Here is a 7,500-nt window from a genome sequence, read left to right as displayed (position 1 = left end):
CCGCCTTGACTATCTCCGTTCCTTTTACTTTGCCTTTCTCGGTACCATTCACAGAGCTGTATCTACTATCATACAGACTGGACTGGAGATCTGCAAACAAGCTGTGTACACACAAACAACACGACAAAGTTGTATGTGTCTTATATATTGTAACGACTAATATTATAATCAACTCATTAAATGGTCATATTAATAATTAATTGTTCTTTAATAATTTCTCAATGATGCATCTTCACATTAAATTGTACCGTTACATTTGGTGAGCCTCGACTAAAGAACCGCAAACCTTCATTACGTTTTAAAACTTCATCGTTAAACTTTTAAAGGGGCACTACCTTTGGGTCTGCTGTAGGCAATATGTGTTTTCGGTGGGGTCCGGGGGTGGTAAGCGGAAGGGCCGACCTGAGCGGCACACACTCTAGCTACGCTTGTGCTCCATATCCTCCTTACTCAGCTCAGTATTCTTATTATCCCCTTCAGTTCATTCAACAATTCCATCAACTTCTCGTTCCTAGTTTGGACAACCGTGAAGCTCAGACTCCGCAAGGAGACTTATTCCCTTTTAGGAGCATACTTGTTTTCAGCATAAATCTCGCTCCAGATTCATTCAGGTTCTATCATAAAAATAATCACTGAATACGATGAGCAGAACAGCTGTTCGGAGCTTCTGGACGATCCTGAACAGGAGAAGTTCCTTCGATCATTCAGTATTTTTCCCTACTGGTCCCACGTGCCAGTGGGGCCGAAACTGAGGTGATTACATTTGACTTTGCTTCCAATCTATTCATCTTCAGAGTGGAAGTTGGTATTATTGTGATATTTATGGCTTCTCTTCCAATTCTACGGTCCACAGTTCCTTTTTTTCGTGGCTTTTGCCGCTTCCTCTAATTTTCTTGAGCAGAAGGCCCGGAGGCAGTTTATGCTGCCTGTCATCTAATATTTGAATCTTTTGTCTTGCTCCACCCGTGTAACCGACATGTAGATCATACCTTGTCTGAGGAATAATCGGAGATGGCCATATCATATTGGGGTGGAACCAACAATATTTAAAGGTGAAAACCAGCTCCAACCAACACTTCCTGTCGACAAGATGTGCACTCATCTCTTGACCGTAGAGTTTCGCGAAGGTCACGAGTAGATACAGTTTACCTCGTCACCTATGTCCCAAGCAATGACTCCTATATTACGATAACCTACGCAACATAGAGTGGAAAAGTTGTTACCCCCCTTACTTTAGGGAAAACTCTTCAGTGTTCTCTCGCTATTAGTTCTCTTAACTGAAACAAGCATATATAGTGTATTGCCAAACTCTGAATATACTAAGTATTGAGGGACACTGAAATTGTTATTACCGATAAATCGTCTATGATAGCCTCTATTTTTTGTGAAATAAACAGCTGCTTGAGAGCTAATGTTGCATTTTGCAGTAAGATAATATTCCTTGGGGAGTAGGATTTCAGACAAGTGCTATCAATTCAGTTGTGAAAGCCATCTGCTGCAGTCGTTGCATATTGTACAAAGCAATCTCACAAGTAGCAACACTTCAAACAATTCACATTGTCAAATAATACACAATACTCTCGTTGTCGAAAATGAGGGTAGAGGAAGTACAAAAAAAGACGTTAAAGAGGTCGCTCCAGTCAGGAAATTGTACTTTAACTTCAGCTTTCCCTGATGTGCCATGACATTCGCCCCCGACTTTTTCAGTGATTGCATTGTTAGAAAACTATTTCGAGAAAGCATCAGCGAAGATACAAAAATACTGGTAATCTTATCACCATAAATGCTGAGTGTTTAGCTCTTAGCTAAAAAGGAGTGAATGTTTTTCTAGAGGAGTTCATAAAATATTTCGGCAGCGATGCAGTGGTTTGTAATAACTACTCAATGAAATTCATTAGATTCGTTACTTTATCATGCATGTCACCTCACCAACTAAAACGTGCTTTAAAAAATAATTTTTTTCACTCCAACCAGGTTAGTGCAATGACATAAAGATGGAAGTTGTTCATCATTATAACAACTGAATCTAGGTATCATAGATCAGCGGTTCATACATAGCTAAGAGGGAGGGTCAAACTGGGTATCAAGTTTAATCTTCCTATTGGTACACAGGTGGTTAAAAAAATTCTTTCGCAACTACATGGTATCGGGTACAGTCCCATTGCGTGGCACTTTGGGCAAGTATCTTCTATTATAGCACCAGGTTGACCAAAGCTTTGAAAGTGAATATAGAGAACGGAAATTGTTTGTAAAGTTGTCGTGTGTGTGAGTGTGTGTGTGTGCTCGCGCGCGCGAACATGCCTAGCAACAGTCCTAAAATTTCACTCAACCGTGTCAGCTTTAATTTTTGGCGCAAAAGCTTTATCACATGACATTAACGCACGAACGTAGTGGAAAAACCTACAAAAATTTCTATGATTACTAATCACGTGATCTTCCTCTACTACATTTGACAGACAAAATTCAGACAGCCTTGATTGTTTGAGATTGTTACTAGACATGTTTACTCAACCGTGACAGCATGTACCAACAGTGGCAAACATTGTCACATATCATTAAATAACGAACATAGCAGAGAACTTACAAAAATTTATAAACCTGACCACGAGATCAGCCTCTACTGATCAAAACGTATCCAAAGCAGATACTAATTTGAGCCATGTTCTCTCTATTAAAAAACAAGACAATTTTTAAATTCCAACCAGAAGCAAGTCTGTTGCAGTAAAGCTCCACGTCTTTCTATCTCAGCCTTTTGAAAATCAGAGAAGTCTATGAAATCGGTTAAGCCTTTAAATGTATATGAAAATATATATACATATATATATTTCAATTGAAGATATATATACATATATATCTTCAATTGAAAAATTACTATACGAAATAACAACAACGAAGCTCTCAACAATAGCGGTTTTAAGGAAAATATGCAATATATAAACAACAAAACTTACACAATAAAATACATAAGAATAGAAAAAAGAAAATCATCTGGTTTAATCCCTCTCCCAACATACTAACAGCTAGATTATTTTTCAAAATACTTTAAAAACACTTCAACCCCAACCACAAGTACTACAAACTAATAAATAGGCATAACGAAAAATAGTCATACCCCACTAGCAACAACTTCAAAAAAACTGCAGCTAATTAAAACCATCAAAAGTTATCTAAAAAATAAAAGCCTAGACCACACATATAATAACAATTGCAGTTTTAGAACACTTTACTGCCCTCAGGAAAGAAACTGTTTGTCAAAAAATATCGTATATAGCACAACAGTAACCACGAACACGTCACCAAGTACTTTATCTGCATATATGCGTTCTACAGAGAACCAGTTCAAAATACGATTGAACCAACACACATCCCACTTTTTGCAACCCCAAAAATAAGAAAAATAAATGATGCGTTACCATCCAAACATATATAGCACTTAAAATTTAAAAAAATACAGCGTTTAGCATCAATTAGAAAATAGTCTCCCACGTACAACCATACCAAGATAACAAACCCTGCCAACCTTGTACTAATGAATCCTATCACATTCTAACATTTATGAATCAAATTCTGAACTGAAACTCCGAACTAGTACCGTTATAGAAGTACAAAATCTTAAATATGTAAGTATGTATGCATGTATGTATGTATGCATGCATGCATACATGCTTAAACAGAATATAGAATTTGGACCAATATGCTGCTGCACTGATTTTTTTTTTAGTTAATGCCCAGTTTTTTTCTGAGAGAGAGAGAGAGAGAGAGAGAGAGAGAGAGAGAGAGAGAGAGAGAGAGAGAGAGAGAGAGAGAGAGAGGGAGAGAGAGAGAAAAAGAGAGAGAGAGAGAGAGAGAGAAAGAGAAAGAGAGAGAGAGTGAGAAAATATAGACTCTTGCGACTGCTTAGTTTTGAAAGGAAATTACATTAAAAGAACGAAATGAAATTTTCCCACTTATGGCTCGTTTATATTTATTTCATGGCGGGAAGCGATAGACGACGAAGATTGGCCAATGCATGCGCAAATATTGCCAGGCTCGTAGACGGTCATTCTGGCATTCTCTTAGCACATCCGGGAGAAAGGAGACTGCAATATTAACGTTTGCTAACTGATAAAATTGAGTTCGAGTCCGCGTAACATTCAACAAGGTAAAGGAGAGCACACACACACACATGCAGTCACACAAATACATATTAAAAATACCTGCAGTAACAAATATGTTATTGCTTTTGATATACAATACTATTTTGTATCGGAAAAAAAAGAACAAGGCGCTACTATGCAAACGATATGACCTATGAAACACCTATAGAAATACCGGACTTAGTAAAAACAAATGTGTGGAAACCGATCCAATCTAATCTCTTTCCGGATATTGACTAATTGTATGGTATGGGGAATATTTAAAAGGATATGATAAATGAGTCTATACGTTTCTCCAATCCGTTTTGACTTGCAAATTTTATCTGATATACAACTCTTGTTTAAGAGGTATTTAAAAGAAATACAATAGGCCGACGAGATAAAAGTAGATATTTACCATCACAACAAAAATGGTTAGTATTACAAGGAAGATATCACGCTGTATTCGTGGCCATTTCACAAAAATGATCCTTCGTGGTCAAATCACAAAAACGATTCTTGTATATAGGAATTGCGCACAAGGTTAAGTGACAACTTGAAGGCAGAAAGAGCAGTCCTGCCACATATAAGCAAAGCTGCAAGTGTAAGCATGTATCACATGTGAGCAAAGTCTACTGCAATTCTTGATAAAGCCATTGCAATAGAAATTTGCCTGAATGAATTTGCTAAACTTAAGTTTATGAAAAAAATGTTCAACCTGGAGTATCAAAGAAAAACAAAATTATTCTTCGCCAACCAAACAGTTGCTTAATCCTTGCATAACCTTATTTGTTTATTTGAAAAGAGGAGTTCATTTTGGTGTTGAATGTTGAAATGTTATAGTATGTTACCTGAAGAATTTCTCGACTGAAAGCTACAACTACTGTTCATATTGCATCTGGTGTTAAACACTGTTTAAGAGCTTTGCCGACCATGTCCTAAAAAGGCACGAGCAGACGAGACACATCCTAATTTTAGTAGCGCATATTCAGTATTCAGAATAAAAAACAAAATTTTAGTGCATCAAAGCTTATAGGGAGGCCAAGCTTCTTATATTGGACCCGTGGTAATTTTTTTTGTGACACTTTTTTCTGGAAAAAAAATGGAAAGCAAAAAACAAAACAAGCAAACAACCCAAAGCGTGCCTTATATACCATCAAATACGGTATCTAATGAAGATCTGATATTGAACCGATCGAAAAGTAGTCCAGATGTAAATGTTGTAAATATGCGTTGTAAAGTTATTAATCCTAAGAAAATGTCAGCTCCATGACCATAACTTATCTGGCAATTTTAGATATTTGGGCTTCACTTTTCTTTTCATTTTTGACCAATTCTAGAAATGAGAAAACGTATGTCGTTATACAAACTACCACGTCATTGTTTGTAAATGTGTATTTATTCTTTATTCACGAGTGCTATATTTTTAGTTACCACAATTTAGACTTTGCGCTAGGTGCAAGTAAATAATGTTGTAATGACTAATAGTGATTGCTCTAGAACATGAGACAAACTTTAGGATAAGTTTTGTTTGGAAAATAGTTCCTATTCCTGATACTGAAATTATCGTAACTTTAATTGCTACACATGACCATCGTAACATCCTGTTTTATCACTGAATTATAGGTTTGGGGTGGAATCCAGTTGAAACGAATCCATTATAACATGATGTCTATTTCGGATGAAAAGAATCTGGAATGTAGTTTCAATTTCTAATCATGGTTTAAGTCAAGTGATTTTAGTTTTGTCGGTAATGCTCCAACAAGACCCCTAGGTTGGATGACTAATCATATTCTTCTGAAACATGAAGGCTTTGTACTTAAAACAAGAGAAAGTATGTGACATTATGGGTGGTAGAATATTGCTGTTCAAAGACAGTCAAGAAATTAACACTTTTAAACATATTTTTATAAACAATAATAATAAATGGTAATAATGTGTTTTGAATGACACAACAATGCACTATAATAACAACGATGGACTATAATAACTGGTGTAATTTAACTATCCATAGTCTGATATAATATTTCGGAATACAAAAATTCCTTCTTCAGATATCTCTAGGGATTGATCGAGTCACTGTTACAATCGATTTTCCAACTTCTCCAGATATCCCTAGGGTTTGATCAAGTCACTGTTACAATCGATTTTCCAACGTTGGAAAATCGACTGTAACAGTGACTTGATCAATCCCTAGGGATATCTGAAGAAGGAATTTTTGTATTCCGAAATATTATATCAGACTATGGATAGTTAAATTACGCCAGTTATTATAGTCCATCGTTGTTATTATAGTGCATTGTTGTGTCATCCAAAACACATTATTACTATTCATTATTATTATTGTTTCCAAATAATACACAATGTTTCAAGCGAACTACAATACTCTCCTATATTTTTATAACTTATAAGTTATCCAAGGGATGAATGTTTGTCCTCGTGATCTGATCTTTGAATAGGACCTATAAGAGTGGGATTCTACTCATACACTTATCCAGGTCCCAGAGATCCAAAAGGATCCGTTAATATTTGATGGGCGTAGGGCGGCGAGCTGGCAGAATTGCTAGCATGCCGGGTGAAATGCTCAGCGGCATTTCGTCCGTCTTCACGCTTTGAGTTCAATTTCCACCAAGGTCGACTTTACCTTTCATCCTTTCAGGGTCGATAAAATAAGTAATCGATGTATCCCCATCCCGGAACTGGCTGGCCTTGTGCCAAAATTTGAAATCAATATTTGATGAACCACTCAAGGAAAAAAAATAGAATTGCAGTCCTTTCAGTTGAGAGAATTTCCTCACAGGAATGGTGATGCAGCTGTCTTGTTTTACCGAGCAATATTTGCATTCAAAACCTGCAATATTATAAAATATATATAAAAGATATATAAATATATATATATATAAGATCTGTTGGTAAATGTCTGCGGTAAAACCGTGGGTGAAGAAAGAATTCCAGAGGGTTGCAGTTCTTGGGGTAAAAATGGGTGAAACGAGATTTAAGAGACGAGCATGTATAAAAGATAGTTGAGGGGCGTATTATCATTGATTTGCAAATCTACTCTTTCTATTCATCAGCTCCTTTCTGAGTTGTCTGTACCGGATGCTTTAATATTTTTTTTCAGTCGTTTCCACATAATGCCATCAACAACGCATAGAGAACTGACGCACACAGTTGAAAAGAAGCATTAAGAACCAAGAGAAACGATAATGCTTTTGATACCTTAATGAATGCTAAATAGATAAACGACGCGAGTTCAAAACTTCACGTTGTTGATTATTCTGGAGTTTTCAAAAAGACATATTGCAATCGGGTTTTACTGTTGTGTCTCGTTGTTGTGTTATATAAATTTGGTTCTAAGCTCATTCAATTCAACATTTCAATTTCT

General features: G+C 36.3%; 1 protein-coding gene across 2 annotated transcripts in view; it reads right to left on the bottom strand.

Annotated features, from left to right (window-relative positions):
* Window positions 1–7,500, bottom strand: part of LOC106873894 (uncharacterized) — a 155,791-nt gene that overhangs the window by 49,931 nt on the left and 98,360 nt on the right. The window lies entirely within an intron of this gene.

This window comes from Octopus bimaculoides, chromosome 7 (assembly GCF_046866305.1).
Source record: "Octopus bimaculoides isolate indiv1 chromosome 7, ASM4686630v1, whole genome shotgun sequence".
NCBI lineage: Eukaryota > Metazoa > Mollusca > Cephalopoda > Octopoda > Octopodidae > Octopus > Octopus bimaculoides.
The sequence above is the reverse complement of the archived record's forward strand: the minus strand, read 5'-3'. Positions and strand labels throughout refer to the sequence as shown.